The sequence below is a fragment of the Bos indicus genome, chromosome 17 (assembly GCF_029378745.1).
Source record: "Bos indicus isolate NIAB-ARS_2022 breed Sahiwal x Tharparkar chromosome 17, NIAB-ARS_B.indTharparkar_mat_pri_1.0, whole genome shotgun sequence".
Taxonomy (NCBI): Eukaryota; Metazoa; Chordata; class Mammalia; order Artiodactyla; family Bovidae; genus Bos; species Bos indicus.
The window spans coordinates 40299420-40316635 of NC_091776.1; the positions used below are offsets into that span (position 1 = coordinate 40299420).

General features: G+C 46.4%; 1 protein-coding gene across 3 annotated transcripts in view; it reads right to left on the reverse strand.

Moving 5' to 3' along the window:
- FNIP2 (folliculin interacting protein 2) overlaps positions 1 to 17216 on the reverse strand; it is a 126394-nt gene that overhangs the window by 99248 nt on the left and 9930 nt on the right. Inside the window, exon 1 of one of the 3 annotated variants that reach the window (XM_070769190.1) lies at positions 3238 to 16058. The exons of the other annotated variants lie outside the window; for them this stretch is intronic. The gene's annotated coding sequence lies outside the window, so the exon portion shown is untranslated. Of the gene's footprint in view, positions 1 to 3237; positions 16059 to 17216 lie in introns of those variants that run through there. 3 annotated transcript variants of the gene reach the window in all.

The following is a 17216-nucleotide window of genomic DNA, read 5'->3' on the forward strand; positions in this document are numbered from 1 at the left end:
AGGTTAGACTAAGAGTTACCTGAGTGACTATGGGCCCCCAAAGCAGGGGACTCGCATTCGATCCCTGGTCAGGGAACTAGATCCCACATGCCACAACTAAGAGTTCTCACACCACAACCAAAAACCCCACATGCCACAGGAAGGTTAAAGATCCCAGGTGCTGCCAGTAAGACCCAGCGCAGTCAAATACAGAAATATATTTTTAAAAAAGAGTTAACTTAGTAACAGAAGGTGCTTCTTGCCTATTCTTTGGTTTGGTTGGCCGGAGACAAAACAGTGATACCGTAACAGCTAAAACGAAACGCTTCTCACGTAATTGGATTGCTGGCAAGTTACATGCACAAGCCTCCTCAAGTGCTCTGAGAGTTCTACCAGCTGCCGACTAAGAGGGCTGCTTGGCAGTCGACAGAAGTCAATTATGAGGAGAGAGCTGGAGAAAGGCTGTCAGCTCTGACTCAGCAGCCTCTTGTTTCTCTGAGTCAGCTCCTCATGACGAGCTGGGGACCAGGATCCAGGAGGCATGGCAGCCGGACGATCTCATGAGGTAAGATCTGCAGGGCAGACGGCTGTGTTCAGCTGTGGCCTCATCACTCTGGGCCACATGACTCTGTGAGCTTGTCTCCTTAAGGTAAGGTAAGTCACTTTAGTCGTGTCCGACTCTGTGCGACCCCACAGACGGCAGCCCACCAGGCTCCCCCGTCCCTGGGATTCTCCAGACAAGAACACTAGAGTGGGTTGCCATTTCTTTCTCCAATGCATGAAAGTGAAAAGTGAAAGTGAAGTCGCTCAGCCGTGTCCGGCTCTTTGCGACCCCATGGACTGCAGCCCACTAGGCTCCTCTGCCCATGGGATTTTCCAGGCAAGAGTACTGGAGTGGGGTGCCACTGCCTCCTCTGGAGCTTGTCTCCTTAGCTGGAAATAATGGTGATGCTGACACTCACTCTACTCTGAGGAAGGTGGCTAAGGATGCTCACTGCAAGCCTGCGAAAGCCCCCTGAAAAGCCACACCGTTCAGATGGATGTGGGTGTCCTACTTTCTACATGCCTGCCAAAGAGCACTCACTGTCCTGTCTGGGCAGCTAAGTTCACGGATGACTGGATTGTATTATTCAACATGAAGCAAAGATGAATAACTGTGGCCACAATGACATCTGGTAAATCATAGTTTTATCCAAGAAAGTCAGTCTCCTTCCCAAACAGGGCCAATTCTCTGGAAGCTGCAGACGATTAAGCCTTCCAAAGCAACTCACTGTAGAACCCCTTGGGAACCATAAACTCTAGAACAAATTAGTGTAACAGCTAGAAAATGAAATCTATGATTAATTAGCTTTGATGGGAACATAAGCCATTCTTTCTTCCATGGATCAAGTCCTTTTCCACCTCCTAGGTCCCTCCAACTACACAGACTGCCCCTCCTAACAGATTCAAATCCAGCAAAAGCTTTTAGGACCCAAACCAAGGACCATCTATCCTGTAAATGCTCCCCATAAGAACCCTTTTCCTAAGGATACTTCAACAACCACACAGGAAGACAGGATGGACTCAGTGACAGTGCCCCTGAAAGAGGCTATGTGTTTCCAGCAGCTCAGAATTTCACCCACAACCTTGCTGCAACCAACCCTCAGCTGCACCATGAACCACAGCCCCCGCATCTCACACAGGTATCAGTCACGGTGCAGGACAAGAGGCTCCAGCAGTGCAGTCCCCATCAGGAACACAGAGGCAAGTGGTGCTTACACGAGTAACCTTGGATCTGCATTTTGTGATAAACAGTCTTCAGGTTGTAATGCTTTAGCTGTTAGAGTCAGGTATTATCCTCTCCTCCTCCCATGCATCAGGACATTAACGTTGGCTACGAACTTCCAACTTGAGAACGTGAACAGCAACACTTTGGTTTCTTTTGCATTTTACTTGTGGAGCTAAGCTCACACCCAGCAAGGAGAAGGCAGCTGGTAAGTGCTTCTGAAGTCGGGAATAACCTCTTTTCTGTCGGATTCACTGAGGCTACCTCACACACCGCTGTTCATACAGGTTCTGAAAACAGTCACTTTCTCAGGGACAAGAAAACCTCATTATGACTCAAAGCAGCACAGAGTCAGGTGTTCCTGTGAAAAATAAATCACACATTTACGGGACTTCCCCGGTGGTCCAGTGGTTAAGAATCTGCCTTCCAGTGCAGGAGACACGGGTTGCATCCCTGGTCGGGGAACTAAGATCCCACATGCCGAGGAGCACCTAAGGCTGCGAGCCCCAACAACAGAGACACCCATGTGCTGCAATAAGGATTCTGCAAGCTACAGCTAAGACCCAAAGCAGACAAATGATAAATAAATAAGTGGGTAAATAATTTTCAAAAGTAAAAAATAAAGCCTTTAAAGAATAATTACACATTTAAAAATCTGACTAAACTTAAGTAGTCCAAAACACGAGACAACACTAACCTTTATGTCAGTTCTTAAAGATTACGTCAGTTACGGTGCATCTAGTACAACTGTCGTGAATCTTGACTGTGACACAGAATCACGCGAGGATTTCCACAAAGGAAGAGCACATTTCTTAGGGAGAAGTTTTCCCTACCAGAGAGATTTTTTTGTACTCACGACTGTACTCCTTTTGTTTCCAACAGCTACACTCTTCCACGGAAGAGTGTACAACTTCCACGGAATTAACAAACACAAAGTGAAGTGAAGTCACTCAGTCGTGTCCAATTCCACGGACGGTAGCCCACCAGGCTCCTCCATCCGTGGAATTTTCTAGGCAACAGTAGTGGAGTGGGTTGCCATTTCCTTCTCCAGAGGATCTTCCCGTCCCAGGGATCAAACCAGGGCCTTGCACTGCGGTCAGACGCTTGATCATCTGAGTAAACAAACACAAGTGGAGCCACGAATCTGGTCTTTAGAAGTAGGACCACTGAACAGTGCTTTCAAATTATGTCTGAGAAGTTCAAAGGGAACAATGAAACACTGTCCTGTAGAAATTTACGGGAAGCTGGGCTTCCCCGGTGGCTCAGATGGTAAAGCGTCTGCCTGCGATGCGGGAGACCCAGGTTCGCTCCTTGTGTCAGGAAGATGCCCTGGAGGAGGAAATGACAACCCACTCAAGTATTCTTGCCTGGAAAATCCCATGGACGGAGGAGCCCGGTAGGATACAGCCCATGGGGTCGCAAAGAGTCGGACACGACTGAGTGACTTCACTTTCACTTTTCACACATGTAATTTAAAATTTTCTAAGACTCACGTTTCAAAAAAGCACAAAAGAACAGATGAACTGAATTCAATAATCCACCCTGTCCTTGGACTCCACGGTGGATTTTACACTCGGCACGTCTCCGTTCAGGCTGGCCCCGTGATCGGTGGTATGCATGTGTCTGACCAGCCACTCCTCCAGCTCCAACCCTGAGAAAAGGCAGGAAACCTAGTCTGAGACACGGGGCATTTGGAAGGCCAGGCTCATGCGGGAACCTCTCAGACCATCAGAGGAAGCCATTCATCCCCACCCCTTGCAAGAGAACCGAGAGCAGCTGGTACTTCTGTATGAACCACAGTGTGCCCGCCCCCAGCTTCCACCCAGACGGTCACAGGACGAGGGAACTGGGAACTGCAGGGCCATGGGTGCTGGGCGAGCGTGAAGGAAACTGGTAGTGTGAGCTCAGCCTGCTCTGCAGAAGATGGGACACCCTGTGACCCGGTCCACATTCACTCACCACCCTCCTCCTCTCCCCTCCCTGAATCTAACCCATAAACCTGGCTGATTTTGGCTCCCCATCCTGTGCAGGTGCAAAGGGGGCGGGGCTTGTAAACCAGAACACCACACCTATTTGGGGAGAACCAGTCACTCATCAGACACTGGCAGCAGTCTCTGCACACCGGTGTCTACACCCAGACTTTCCAGTTTCCCCATCTCGTCTCAGAGCACACGGAATCTCAGGGAATGAGCACACAGTCACACGCCTGGGCACTGTTCTCACCACCCCTGCCCAGCTGGGGCTCTGCCTCCTCTGGCAGCCTTGCGTCTACCCTGCAGTTTCCCAGGAGCCTGTGCCTGTAGCCCTGTCCTTACAGCCACCCCGTCCCCCAGGCCTGCCCTTGGACGATGGAATCTTCCAGGGTCTCCCTATACAAGCCCAATCTGGGCTTTACTCTTTTATCCCTCAAGCCCTGCAAAGCCATGGCTCTGACCCCACCTCATCAGTCCAACTCATTCTAGAATCTGAGGCCCATTTTCTACCTCTCAGTGTGGGAGATTGGTCATTCATGGTGCCTGAGCTCTATACAGGCTCCATGAAGACGGAATCAGTTAATGATTGCTAAGTCACTTCAGTCGTGTCTGACTCTGTGCAACCCCATAGACAGCAGCCCACCAGGCTCTCCTGTCCCTGGGGTTCTCCAGGCAAGAACACTGGAGTGGGTTGCCATTTCCTTCTCCAGTGCATGAAAGTGAAAAGTGAAAGTGAAGTCGCTCAGTTGTGTTTGACCCTCAGCAACCCCGTGGACTGCAGCCTACCAGGCTCCTCCGTCCATTTGGGATTTTCCAGGCAAAAGTACTGGAGTGGGGTGCCATTGCCTTCTCAGTTAATGATGAACGGCTGCTTTTAGGAGAAATACACGGTTATGTGCCTGCATTACCTCTGGCCGCAAGATTTTCATCAACTGATTAGTACCGAACCTTACTTTATTGTGTTTCTGCTATTTAATATATACCGTTGCTTCATTAACACTGAACCCACAGCCGACAGCACCAGAGCTCACGCCTGCACGCAGCTCACCTAACACAGAGTTTCTCCATCAGGTACATCACAGCCGTCCTGCCTGAGGACTTGAGACAGCACTCAGGCACAATGCACATGGGCCATTTCGAACAGCAACATCACCAATGAAAAGCACAAAACTGCAAAGGAAAAAACCCCACCTGGACTCTCGACTGCACACTTCATGTGTCTGCAGTACAAGAGCACACAGGAAAGGCAAGCACTGCTTCATTTGCCCTCAGCTGGGAGCGCGCACACTGGGAGGCTGCAGGATTCTGTCAACCTGCCTGTGTCCGGGGACGACCAGAAAAACATCCTGAGCCCTGACCTGAAGGCTATGAAGAAGTTTTGGTGAGCAGGCGAGCCTGTACACACGGAATCCAAGAGCGATGAGGAGCAACTGTCCTGGTACCCAATGTGGTTTCCATGGCCACCCCCTCTGCTCCCCACAAGCTCCAGAGGCAGCTCGTGTCTCAGTCCTCCATGTGTCCCCGGGACTAGCTGGGTGTGGGGCGAATGCTTGTTAACCAGAGCCTGGCCCACACTCACCTGTGCCTCCTCTACTGGAAGGAAAAGACTGGAAGGCCCTGCTGTCTGGGTCTCAGTGTCTTCTGTCACCTGCTCAGGCCCCATCAGAACCCCCCATCCACCCACACACAGCTTTCATTACATGCAGCGCTTCTACGTAAGGCACCCAGAGAGAAGGGAGGTGACAGACATTTGCAGCCCTCACTCCACACAGTGTGGGGTGGGGGTGTGTGGCACACAGAATGTGAAGATCACTACCGAGGTCATGTGTCAAGTGGGGCTAGGAGGCCTGGTGCCCCGTGAACCCATGGGAGGCAGTGACCTTCCAAAAGCATTTCCTGCATCTGAATCATCACGGGCTACAACTAGCAAAATTCCTCGTATCAAAAACACACAAACGTAAGAACTCCTTACAGGTTCTCAGTGCGAAAGAAACATCTGAAGCTTGGGATATCTGGGGATCCTAAAAAGTAAAACAAGGTTAGTGAGGGGACTGGAAGCAATGCAGCCTGAGGGGCTGGGGAGAAACCACAAAGTCCTCCAGAAAACACCAAGTCCCAGGCCACTATCGTGGCCCACCTAATGCTCACCCCCACCCCATCCAGCCCCAAGTCAGGTCTGCAGGGAACTATCCATAGTGAACGCATTCAGATCATGAGAACTCGGCTTTTACTTTTAGACAATCATCCGCAGATAAGATGGAAGGACAAGAAAAATTTTTAAATTAGGAGCTCAAGCATCAAAATGTAAATATATATATTCAGTATCTAACTCTCCAAATGGAAAGAGAAAAAACCTAAAAAAGTGCTAAGAAGAAAAAAAACCACTTGAAAAATGAAGGAACCTACCAATGTTAGAGACCTTGGGTCATGTAAGAGTTGTTTACTGGGTGCTTCTGTGAGGCCCCCAGCCTCTGCTCTCTGGCACACTGTGAATTCCTGTTACACCTGTTACAACAGAACCTGGAGAATAAACCTCCATGGACTGAACAGCTCGAGGGCAGGAGGTACCTCATTCACTTCTGTGCTCTAACCGTTCACTGTACCTGAAATACGGAAGACGAGGAGCAGATGTGAAGCTTGCTCCTGAGTTAACTTTTAGAGTTCGGAACACACACAGAGGCATCATCATACAGGGTGGTCAGGGCACCTGGCCATCCTACAAAACCCAGGTCACTCTAGGATATACCCATTATTCTGATAAACACATGAACTAGCTGTTTTTCATAACAGAAGAGCATCTTTAACATCTTAACTATGTGAAAATGACTTCTGAGTGGTAAGAGCCTGCTGTTTCTTTCTCTCTCTCTCTCTTTCTCACACACACACACACACACACACACACACACACAGGCTCTCGTGATTGCTACACATCCCACCTTGCTTCCTTTGGAAAGAACCAGGCCCCCATATGAACAAACTGTAAGCAGTGCACACGCACCAGATGCCTCCACAGGACAGTGGAGTGCATGGCCCACCGCTACAGCTGATTATTACCGCCAGTCCACCAGGGCAGAGCAGGTGGAGGAAGGCTGGAACCTGTCCTCCAAGTGACTGCACTGGGGCCCTGTCCGGAGTCAGTCTTTGCTGTTCACCACTGAGCCCTGAAGATCCAACATACCTTACAGCAATTAATCATGGGCCAGACCTCCAACCGCCTTGAACAAAGGAATCATGGCAGCCCAGCGAGCCCCCGCCTGCCCCTAAGAAAGGCCCTCTGTGCACCAAGAACACCAGTGGGGCTGCCACGGTGAACTATCACCACCCCTGGAGCTGAAAACGCTTCTCTCCCGTTACTTCCATCCAGAAACTCTTCTCCTTTTTGCATAAGCTTTCCCTTTGCATTGCTTGCATTGCTGACTAAAGTCAAGTGGCTTCTGGGCTATACGAGCACCTGACAACTGACAGAAGCTGAAAGTGAGAAACCCTGCAAGTTGGACAGGGCAGCTATGACCCCATAAGGGACACCCAGCCCTGATGCTTCTCTCAGACCCCACTGTAACCTTGGCTTCGAGGACACAGCCCCTCTCCCGGAGGCCTATCCGTGTGCACCGCCTCTTCCTCAGAGAGCAGGGGCCCAAAACAGCAAAGTCCCAACCCCAGAAGCTCACAAAGAATCCCATGCCCAACCAGGAGCTGGTCTTTTCTATCATTTCTCTCCTCATCCAAAGCTACCAATAAATGCTAAGACGATCTTCACAAAAGGGAAAGAAAGCTGAGGTCAAAGGCATTAAACAGACAGGGCTGTTGCTTATTTACTGATTTCCTGAGGGCCTACGAATGTACAAATGCGCTGGGCACTGTCCTCCCCGCCCCCCACCGCCCAATAAAGGGCATGGACCATCCATGGGTGCAGCATGTCCCCTTGACTCTGCGGGGTCACGGCAGAATCTGGCACAGGAAACCACACCCCAATGGGATGGGGTGCTGAGCACGGTGATGGGCACGACGTGGCGGAGCTGTGCTGTCCCCTGGGGTGGTGGTCAGAGCACTTACCAGGGACCAGGCATGGCTCTCACCCTGCAAGGGCAGCCCCATCTGAGCCTCATGGCTGCGCCACGAAGTGGTCGTGCTGGTCCCACCAGGCCAGCAAGGAAACAGCAGCCCAGCACAGCAAGGCTCAGGAAAGCACCAAGACCACACAGATGTGTGGCGGCGACAGCGTCGGTGCTGCAGAGCCGAGGTCAGGCTGCGGAGCCCACGGCCGCTTCTGCCCTGCACTGAGCAAGAGCCCGCGGCTGAGAGGTGGAGGCAAGAGGCCAGGTCCGCCCAAGGAGAGCTTTACAAAGAGAACGCTCGAAAGTGCTGGAGGAACCGAGACAGGTTCACTCTGACTGGGGTAAGAAGGGTGGGGGCAGGGGGACAGCGAGGAGAAGCGGGACCAGCCCAGCCACACCCAGAAATCTAGGCCTGAATCTGAAGAGTCATATGTTAATGGCTTGGAGCACCTCAATACCAGAAAAGAGCACATGTTCAAGGATACACAAAAGAATACCTGTCCAAGATAACTAAAAAACATAAAATGCATTTTAGTTACAAATTCATAACAATTTTTAACAAGTACAAAGCAAGGGAACTGCTACAAACAAATGCTGGAGAGGGTATGGAGAGAGGGGAACCCTCCTACACTGCTGGTGGGAATGTAAAGTGGTGCAGCCACTGTGGAGGACAGTATGTAGTTTCCTTAAAAAATTAAAAAAAAAAAAAAAAAACAGATCTACCGTCTATCCCCACTTCTAATCCTACTCCTGGGCATATATCCAGAGAAAATAAAAATTCAGAAAGATACATGCACCACAATGTTCACAGCAGCACTATTTACAACAGCCAAGACATGGAAACAACCTAATGCCTGTCAGCAGAGGACTGGATAAAGAAGACACGGTACACATCCACAGTGGAATATTGCGCAGCCATAGAAAGAACGAAATAATGCCGTTTGTGACATGGGTGGCCCTAGAGATGATCAAACTAAGTGAAGTCAGAGAAAGACAAACATCACATGATACCGCTTACACTTGGAAGTTAAAGAAATGATACAAATGAACTTATTTACAGAACAGAAACAGACTCACAGACATAGAAAACAATCTTATGGTTACCAGAGGGGAAGTGGGGGAAGGACAAATTAGGAGTTTGGAATGAATACATACACACTACTATACATAAAATAGTTAATCAACAAGGACCTACTATATAACACAGAGAACTCCACTCAATACTCTATAAAAACCTGTAAGGAAAAAGAATCTGGGATAGAATAGATACACACATATATATATAACTGAATTACTTTGCTGTACACCTGAAACTAACACAATATTGTATATTAACTACACTCCACTATAAAATAAAAATTAAAAAAAAAAAAAAATAAGGGACCTGGCCAAACTTGTAGGGATAAAAACTGGCCGTAGCACGAATCAGGAGCCCAGAGATCAGTGTCCCCAACCTAACTCACCCTGCACAGGCACCTACCTCCTAGTCCAGGGGACCCATGTCCTGTTCTGTGAAATTTATGTGACCACTTTGGAAAATAAAATCCACGTAAATGTGAACTATTACAATTAAGTCCATCATCAATGATCCTTTCTCTGAAACACTGGTCTTCAACAGTCAACAGCACATTTAACCAATACTCACCTCTCTCTCAGCATGATTTTTAGAAAAGAAATCCACGAGGGAAACCGGTTTATGTCTCGATGTGATTCCTAACTGCAGTATCCTAACCCTCCAGCGAGGCTTGTTACTATTCTGAAACCATCACCACTACATTTCCTGGGCTAAACATGCCTTTCTTAGTCTTTGCCAAGGAGGAGAGGATTCCATTAACAGGACCTCATGGCGGGACTTTCTCAACATCATCGAAGCACACGCTACTCTAATCCCCAACAGGCTCCCGCCTCTAGGCATCTGGACCCACAGGTGCCTCTGCCTCAGGTGCATAGATCAAATCACAGATGGGGATAAAAGTGACCTTAGGGCCTTGAGAAGCAGCACTCAGAAAATAATCTTTCCCCCTCGGGCCTCCTGTCCCCATACCCCACTAAGAAATCACCTCATCTGAGTTAATTAATGTGGCAAATTAAGGATATAGCATTAGGAGGAGGAAACCACAGAAAGTCAAAAGGAGAAGTGAAGCCCTGAAGATCAAAACTGCAACTCCTCTGATGCTGGGTAACTTGTTACTAGGAGACGGGGCAATACTCTCATGGAATAAAGGCTGCAGAGAATGACTATTGGAGCTTCCTCCCAAACTAAGCTATGTGCTTTGGGAAATTAAAGCCACATTACCATATTTAAAATAAATAACCAGAGGGAATTTGCTGTGTGTCTCAGAAAGCTCAAATCTGGTGCTCTGGGACAACCAAGAGGGGTGGGATGGGTGGGAGGTGGGAGCAAGCTTCAAGAGGGAGGGGACATATGTATACCTGTGGCTGATTAATGTTGATGGATGGCAGAAGCCAACACAATATTACAAAGCAATTATCCTTCAATTATAAATTTAAAAATTATTTTAAAAAACTTAAAAAAACATTGTCAACTCTCAACACCATATGAAAGCAGCCACAATTTATGGGTGAAATGCATAACTCTCAAGTCCTAGTCAGCCCACTTCTCTCAAAACTGACATCCACAAAATTCAAATGAGAGGAACAGACATCTGAGAGCCCCCTGAAGTTGTAAGTATATGTCATTCATGCACAAGTAAACTTAGGTGGCTTCTTTTTTAAAACTATGACATGAGAAAGCAAAACAAGCATTCATTTATTCATCCGAGTCTGAATCACCATTAACATTTTCACCCTATGAACTGCAGGTATCTGGTCATTCGTTTTTAACGAGGATAAAACAGTGTGAAGCCAATAGAATATTTATCTTGGACAGAGATCTGGATTAGGACCAGAAAACAGAAGTAGGGATAAGCAAACATTTCTCTGGAAGGAGAAGTGTAAACAGTGTGGTCTTTTCAGTGATGGGTGGAGAGTGAACCCAACCTCTTCATGGCTGATCTAGAGAGACAGCCAGGGACAGGGCCACGTGTCGACAGCACTAGACATTTTCTTGTTGAAAATGTCCAACTAGAGGGAACACACACTAAGCTCTTTCAGGTTCTCTGAACATCAGATAAGTACAGGAGTTTCAGTTTGAGTAAAGGTCTGGTCAGTTTAGAGAATGATGGCGTTCAAGCTATTCTGATGACAAACCCAAGCTCTCAAAAAAAAGTACCTTGTTAAGAGAATACATCATACATTTCTTGGTGATGAACCTTAGAAATCTAAGCTGGAACTAGTATAGAAAAAGATAAAATGGTCTACAGAAAAGTCTCTAAGGTTGAATAAAAATTAAATAACCCTGTAACTGGAAAGAAAGAAGAGAAGGGGGTAAACATAGACACAGACAGGATAAACGCGCGTACTGGTTAAATTCTGCAGGGGAAGCCTGGGGAGATGTCCTTAAAAGCTTTAGAGAGGCAAGTTTATGCACAGAAAGGAACTTCCATAGAATGGCTCATAAATTTATATTCCTCTAAGTAGTAATACTAGCTAAAAAAAAGCCAGGCTTGACTAAGTATATTTAAACATTGACTGAGCTACAATCAGCGTCCTCAGCTCTGTGCTGTGTGCTACAGGGACATATGATGTTCCCTGCACGCAAGGTATAATCTGGTCGTGTCTGGTTAATTAGAAAACCAGCTGGTAGAATGTTGTCAGTGGCATAAAGACCAAACAAAGAAACAGTAAGTGCAGGGGCTGGGGGGAGGGGTGTGCCCACTTGGGGCTCAGCAAAACTGTCAAGGTAGCATTTGAACTGGGTGGGGAAAAGCAAACAGAATTTGGACAAAAGTAATTTTGAGGGAGGGACTAGAAAGAGAAAAGTCTTAGGACGTAGCATGGTGACTACAGTTCATGCTGTATTGCATATTTGAAAGTTGCTAAGACAATAGGTCTTATATGTTCTCGTGATAGGAAAAAAACATTTTTGTGACTACATGAGCTGACACATGTTAACTACATTTATTGCGACTGCCTCACAATATTCATGAATAGCAAATCACGATGTACACCTGAAACTAATAAAATGTTATATACGAATTATACCTTAATTTTTTGGCCATGAGGCATGTGGGATCTTAGTTCCCTGACCAGGGATCGAACCCACACCTCTTGCACTGGAAGCATGGAGCCTTAACTACAGGACTACAAGGGAAGTTCCTCAATGTTTTTAATTACAAAAAAAGAAAGAAGAAAAGTCTTAAAAGAGAGATGTAGATTTCCCAGGCCCCTTTGGCAAATACTAGCCTAAAATATCTCCTCAATCACTGTCTCCTGAGCATTATGACTGGGGTATTCAGCTGCACCTCAAGTTCATGTGCAAAAACAAACATACACATTGCTTTTTTCAAGTCATTTCTCCACTTGCATTAATTATGCTACCATTTGCCCGGGTTACTTAGGCTCAAACCCTACACGTAATGTTATATGTTACTCCTTTTTAAGAATTACTTACTCTTTTTGTTGACAATTCCCTGTCCCTTTCACATCATTTCCCTATTTCTCTGAAACATGCCTCAAGCACATTCCTCCATGCATACCAGTCAGGTCCCCCTGGAAACTACGTGCAGAGAACGAAGTGCAAGACAGATAAGCCCATAATTACTTGCAAACTTTGATGCCTGATCTCAGCCTTAAATCCTGGGAAGCTGGACTGCGCCAGGCTCGGAACCACACAAGAGCTGGTGGAGAAAACCAGCTGTGTGGATCTCAGGGCCTAAACCAACGTAGGTCAGTGACCTCTTCCTCTGACCCCAAAAGGCCACATGGGAATTAATCTGATGGTGAGGAAAGACCCTTACTGAGAATGTCAGCCAGCAAAAAAAAAAAGAAAAAAAAACTATGAAGCCTGCTTGTCCCAGTGTTCAGGGCAGAGGTGGTCAAGGCCCCACAGCTCAGATATTTCTAGGATGAGAAGAAAAGGTGAATCTTCTGAGCAGAGGGGTGATAACTGACAGTTTAACAATATTTTGGATTTGTTCAGATGGGGAGGAGCAATCCTGTTATTTTATCCTCAAGGATAACTGTGCCCACCCCCAACAGTACCTCTGAGTCCTGGAGCCCAAGGGCTCTCCACACAAAGGTTTCTAAAACATGGGGAGAGAGCGGAGGTCTAACACAGGACGGACAGCAAGACTTCCCTCCAGGATGCTACCTACCATAGTCTGCTGATTGGGCCATAACAATCCTTATAATCCAGTGCTCATTTCGAACCTTGCTGTTAAAACAGCTACCAAACACGCTAGCGGTCAAGGCAAGCTTCGGCCAACTCACGTGGCTACCGCTGTTTTAAACACAATATTGACTTTTATGGTCCAGGCTGTAAAACTCCATCCTCGCTGCAGCAATCGGAGCAGCAGGCGGTCATCAGCTGGGAGAACAAAGTCCAGCACCACCTGGGTGGGAACGAGGTGGCTTGGAAGAAGGAAGACAGGATGCTGAACAGGCTATGAACTGCGGGTGGGCTGCATCTCCAGGCACCAGGTAGCCTGTAACAGTGTCAGCTGGAGGAGGCAGAGGGCGTGGGTTTTTGAAACTAAGATCCTCACCACCTTCACCACCACTGAAATTAGGGTCAGTACTTAGCGCTTCAGTTAGGTGAGATTATAGACAACTGGAAGCTTTCCCTTCGTCTAGTTTCCGAGACAAATGCCTCTCTCTTTCCCCTTGTCCATCCCTTTTCTGTTTGTAAAAATCTAACTCGTGTTCAAATGCAATCTCCTCTCCTTGGCACAGGTCTGAAATTTTAGGAAACTGTTCAGCTCTTCACAAAACTTGGAAAACCACTTAGGGGAAAAAAAGGAACTCCTGGGCTATGAAAAGAGATAACTGGGAGTGGGAGGGGGGAGGAGAAGGCAGAGCACAGAGGATTTTAAGACCATGAAAATACCCTGTATGATGTTACAAGGATGGAAACGTGTCATTACACATTTGTCCAAACTCACAGAGCATACAATACCAAGAATGAACCTGAAAGTTAACTAAGGACTTTGTGATGACGGTGTGTGGAGGTAGGTTGGCCCTTGGTAAAAAAAAAAAAAAAAAAAAGCACCATTCGAGTAAAGGGGAAAACTCTGGACCTTCCTCTCAGTTTTACTGTAAACCTAAAACTACTCTTAAAAAGTCTTTACTTTAAAAGGGGGACGGTGTGGCTCCCTGACTGTCTTGTGGTTAAGAATCCACTTGCCAGTACAGAGGACATGTGTGTGATCCTTGGTCCACCAAGATCCCACATACTGTGGGGCAACTAAGCCCACGCACCCTGAAGCCCGTCTCCTCCTCAACAAAGCAGCCACCACGGTGAGAAGTCCACACACCAAAATAGAGCAGTCCCGGTCACTGGTCACTGCAACTACAGAAAGCCATAAGAAGCAATGAAGACCCAAGCACAGCCAAAAATAAACAAATAAATCTTAAAAACCATAAAAAAAAAAAAAACTGTGTAACAGATTCTTAAGAGTTTAAAAAAAGAGAGAGTGAACTCCCTACACGTATGGATTCTGCCACGAGCTGGGAGGGGAACCATAAAGGGGAACTGTGACATTACCAGCTTGTATCCATTTGGTTCTTCCGTTCAGAGATGAGAAGCCTGGAGTTGGGGATGCGGGAGAGACTAAGGAATATCACACAAAGTAAAACTGCACTGATCTGCATGCGGCACCAAAATTTAAGCGAAAGTATTTGTGCTGTGTTGCTTCACCCACTGCTGTTCACACCTGCAGTGGCTCCCCAGGGCTTTCGGGGAAGGAACACCACCTCCTGATGAAGACAAGCCACCTGTCACTTCCTCACAGTCTGGACATCACCCAGAGTCGGGATTAACACAAGGAAGAAGCTGGAGGAGCTGGAAGCAGAGGCAGGCAACACTGGACTCTGAGAGTGACAAGACCTGCTGTGAATGGGAGGCCTGACAGGTGCTAAGTGTTGTGCAGCCGGTGTAACTGACGTGCGCTCTCTAGTCCTCAGGACCTTGCGAGAAAAGCCATCTTACATTCATTTTACTGAAGAAAAAACTAAGACAGGTGTGCCCTACGATATAAGTGGGGGGAGCTGGCTTTGAACTCAAGAAAACAAATCCACAACGGATTCCCTACTCTTTCTATTAACCCTCCAAGTACAGATTGAGGACCTCCACTTATTCTTTGGGGCCACTGAAATTTAAAACTGAACATGTATATAATGCTTGCAAGGCCTTGCACGTTCTGGCCAGTGGATCCTGCCTCCCGGAAGCACTCTAACTTCAAAGAATCTGATCCATTCGCTAACCCAGGAACACTGCCGAGGTGACGCACCTCCAGCCTCTCCAGCCCTGAGTCCTACCCCTCAGGTCTTAACTCCTGGGTGAAGCCGCCTCTAAGCAGCCAGACTAAAGAGCCCTCAGTCCTACCTGCCATCTGAACAGGACAGTACACTTGGTCCTGCTCTACTCACTGCTTTGTACCACCAGTTAGCTCTTAAACTTGGTATCTATCATTGCACAGTTAAACGGGAAGCTCCCTAGAAATATTAGACCTCACCCTTCCTTATAAACCTCTTAGGAACTTCAAATATTAACCTGTAAAGAAGGAATACAGACCATGTACTGAATTGGGTTTTAAATTCCCAGGGCCACTAGTTAACCAGACATTGATCTCCAGCAAGCCTCAGTTTTTATCTGTAGATTATTACAATTTTATATTTACAAATTAGCTAATAAAATACCCACTGTCAAAGGGTAACTGCAAGAGGATGTAAGCAAAGACCAGGCAGCCCGGCGCCTAGCGCACAGGAAATGGTCCCTCCTCCACAGACACTGGGGGCTCCTCGAACACTCCAGAGAAGCAGCTACTTACAGGCGTCTTAAAAGACTGCAGACACACCACTTACACAGATAGTCCATAGTTAATGAGGTTTAGAATACGAAAACATATTTTTAAAACCACAAATGGCTATTTGCATTATAAAAGAATTTTTCTTAATTTTTATTTATTGCCCATGCTATAATAGTAAAGGAATTTTTTAAAAAGAATATTTACCTACAAGGTCATTACCCCATCACATCAACTCTTGTATTTTTCTGTTTTTCTTCTAGTCCTTGATCATACATTTATGTATTTTATTAGTATATTCATATTGTAGGAACCAACTGATTCTGAGATTTTTATTTACCATATCTAATATTTGATTATGTTATTAATTGTAACATTTTATATGTATATTTATATAAGTATATCATTATTTATGTATATTATGTAGCATGTGTTATAATCAACATGATATATATTTAGTATTTTATGTATTTGTTGATATACTAAATATGCATTAATATATTTTATATATTGTATTAAAATACTTAATTTAATTATATTAATAAAGTCCCCATAATCATTTAATCATAATATCCTATGAAGCTAACATCACAATTTAGCTACTTTCCAGCTGTTAGACAAGTATAATTCTTTTTAGATTTTTATCATTCTAAGAATCATGCTTAAAGAACATCTCCAGGTACGGAAGTTTTTTTTGGTTTTTCTTTTTAACACCTTCACGCAGAGAACATTTTTCTTTTAAATCATTCGAGCCCCAAAATACAAGCTAGACAGGGGGTCAATAACTCCCCTGTAAAAGGTACAGTCCACCCACGGGCATGGTTTCTTCAGGGCACTTTCAATCACCTCCACCAGCCAGCTGCTATAGTGTTACACACAGTTACACGGCTAGGCGCGTAGGCAGGTGCAGCATCTCCGGAGAGTGATCTGGCAGAAATTCCACCCTGGATCCTAACCCTAGAAAGATACTTGAGCTTCTGCATAAACATCTTCTGACCAGGATGTTCACCATCTCTAATAAAAAAAAAAAAAGACTGAAAACAATCTAAACATTCATCAATAGAGGGCTGTGTACTTGACTGCACACTAAAGGTACCCAAGTAGGATGTTCATAAAGACAGACCATAGACAACCAGGGTTAATGAAACTGGAATCTCGGAGAATGCTCTGGGCGTTTAAATCTTTCTGGGGTCCTGTGATGTCCAGCCAGACTGGAGAACCACTGGGTTAAATAAAGTCTTCTACATGCATTCAGTCAGCGGAAACTAGGCAGGTATCAGCAACATGCTGGACGGTGTGTATACCAACTACCATTTCTGGGAATGAAAGGTGATGTTTTTTCTTGTGTCTGCACAGCATATTTCCAGAAGGATAAACTAAAAGAAACTGGTATAATAAGGGTAGCCTGGACTTCCCTGTGGCTCAGTGGTAAAGAATCCACCTGCCAGTGTAGGAGACACGGGTGCGATTCCTGGTCTGGGAAGATTCCGCATGCCAAGGACCAACTAAGCCCGTGTGCCACAGCTACTGAGCCTGTGCAACTGGAGCCCAGGAATCTGCACACACTGAGCCCACATGC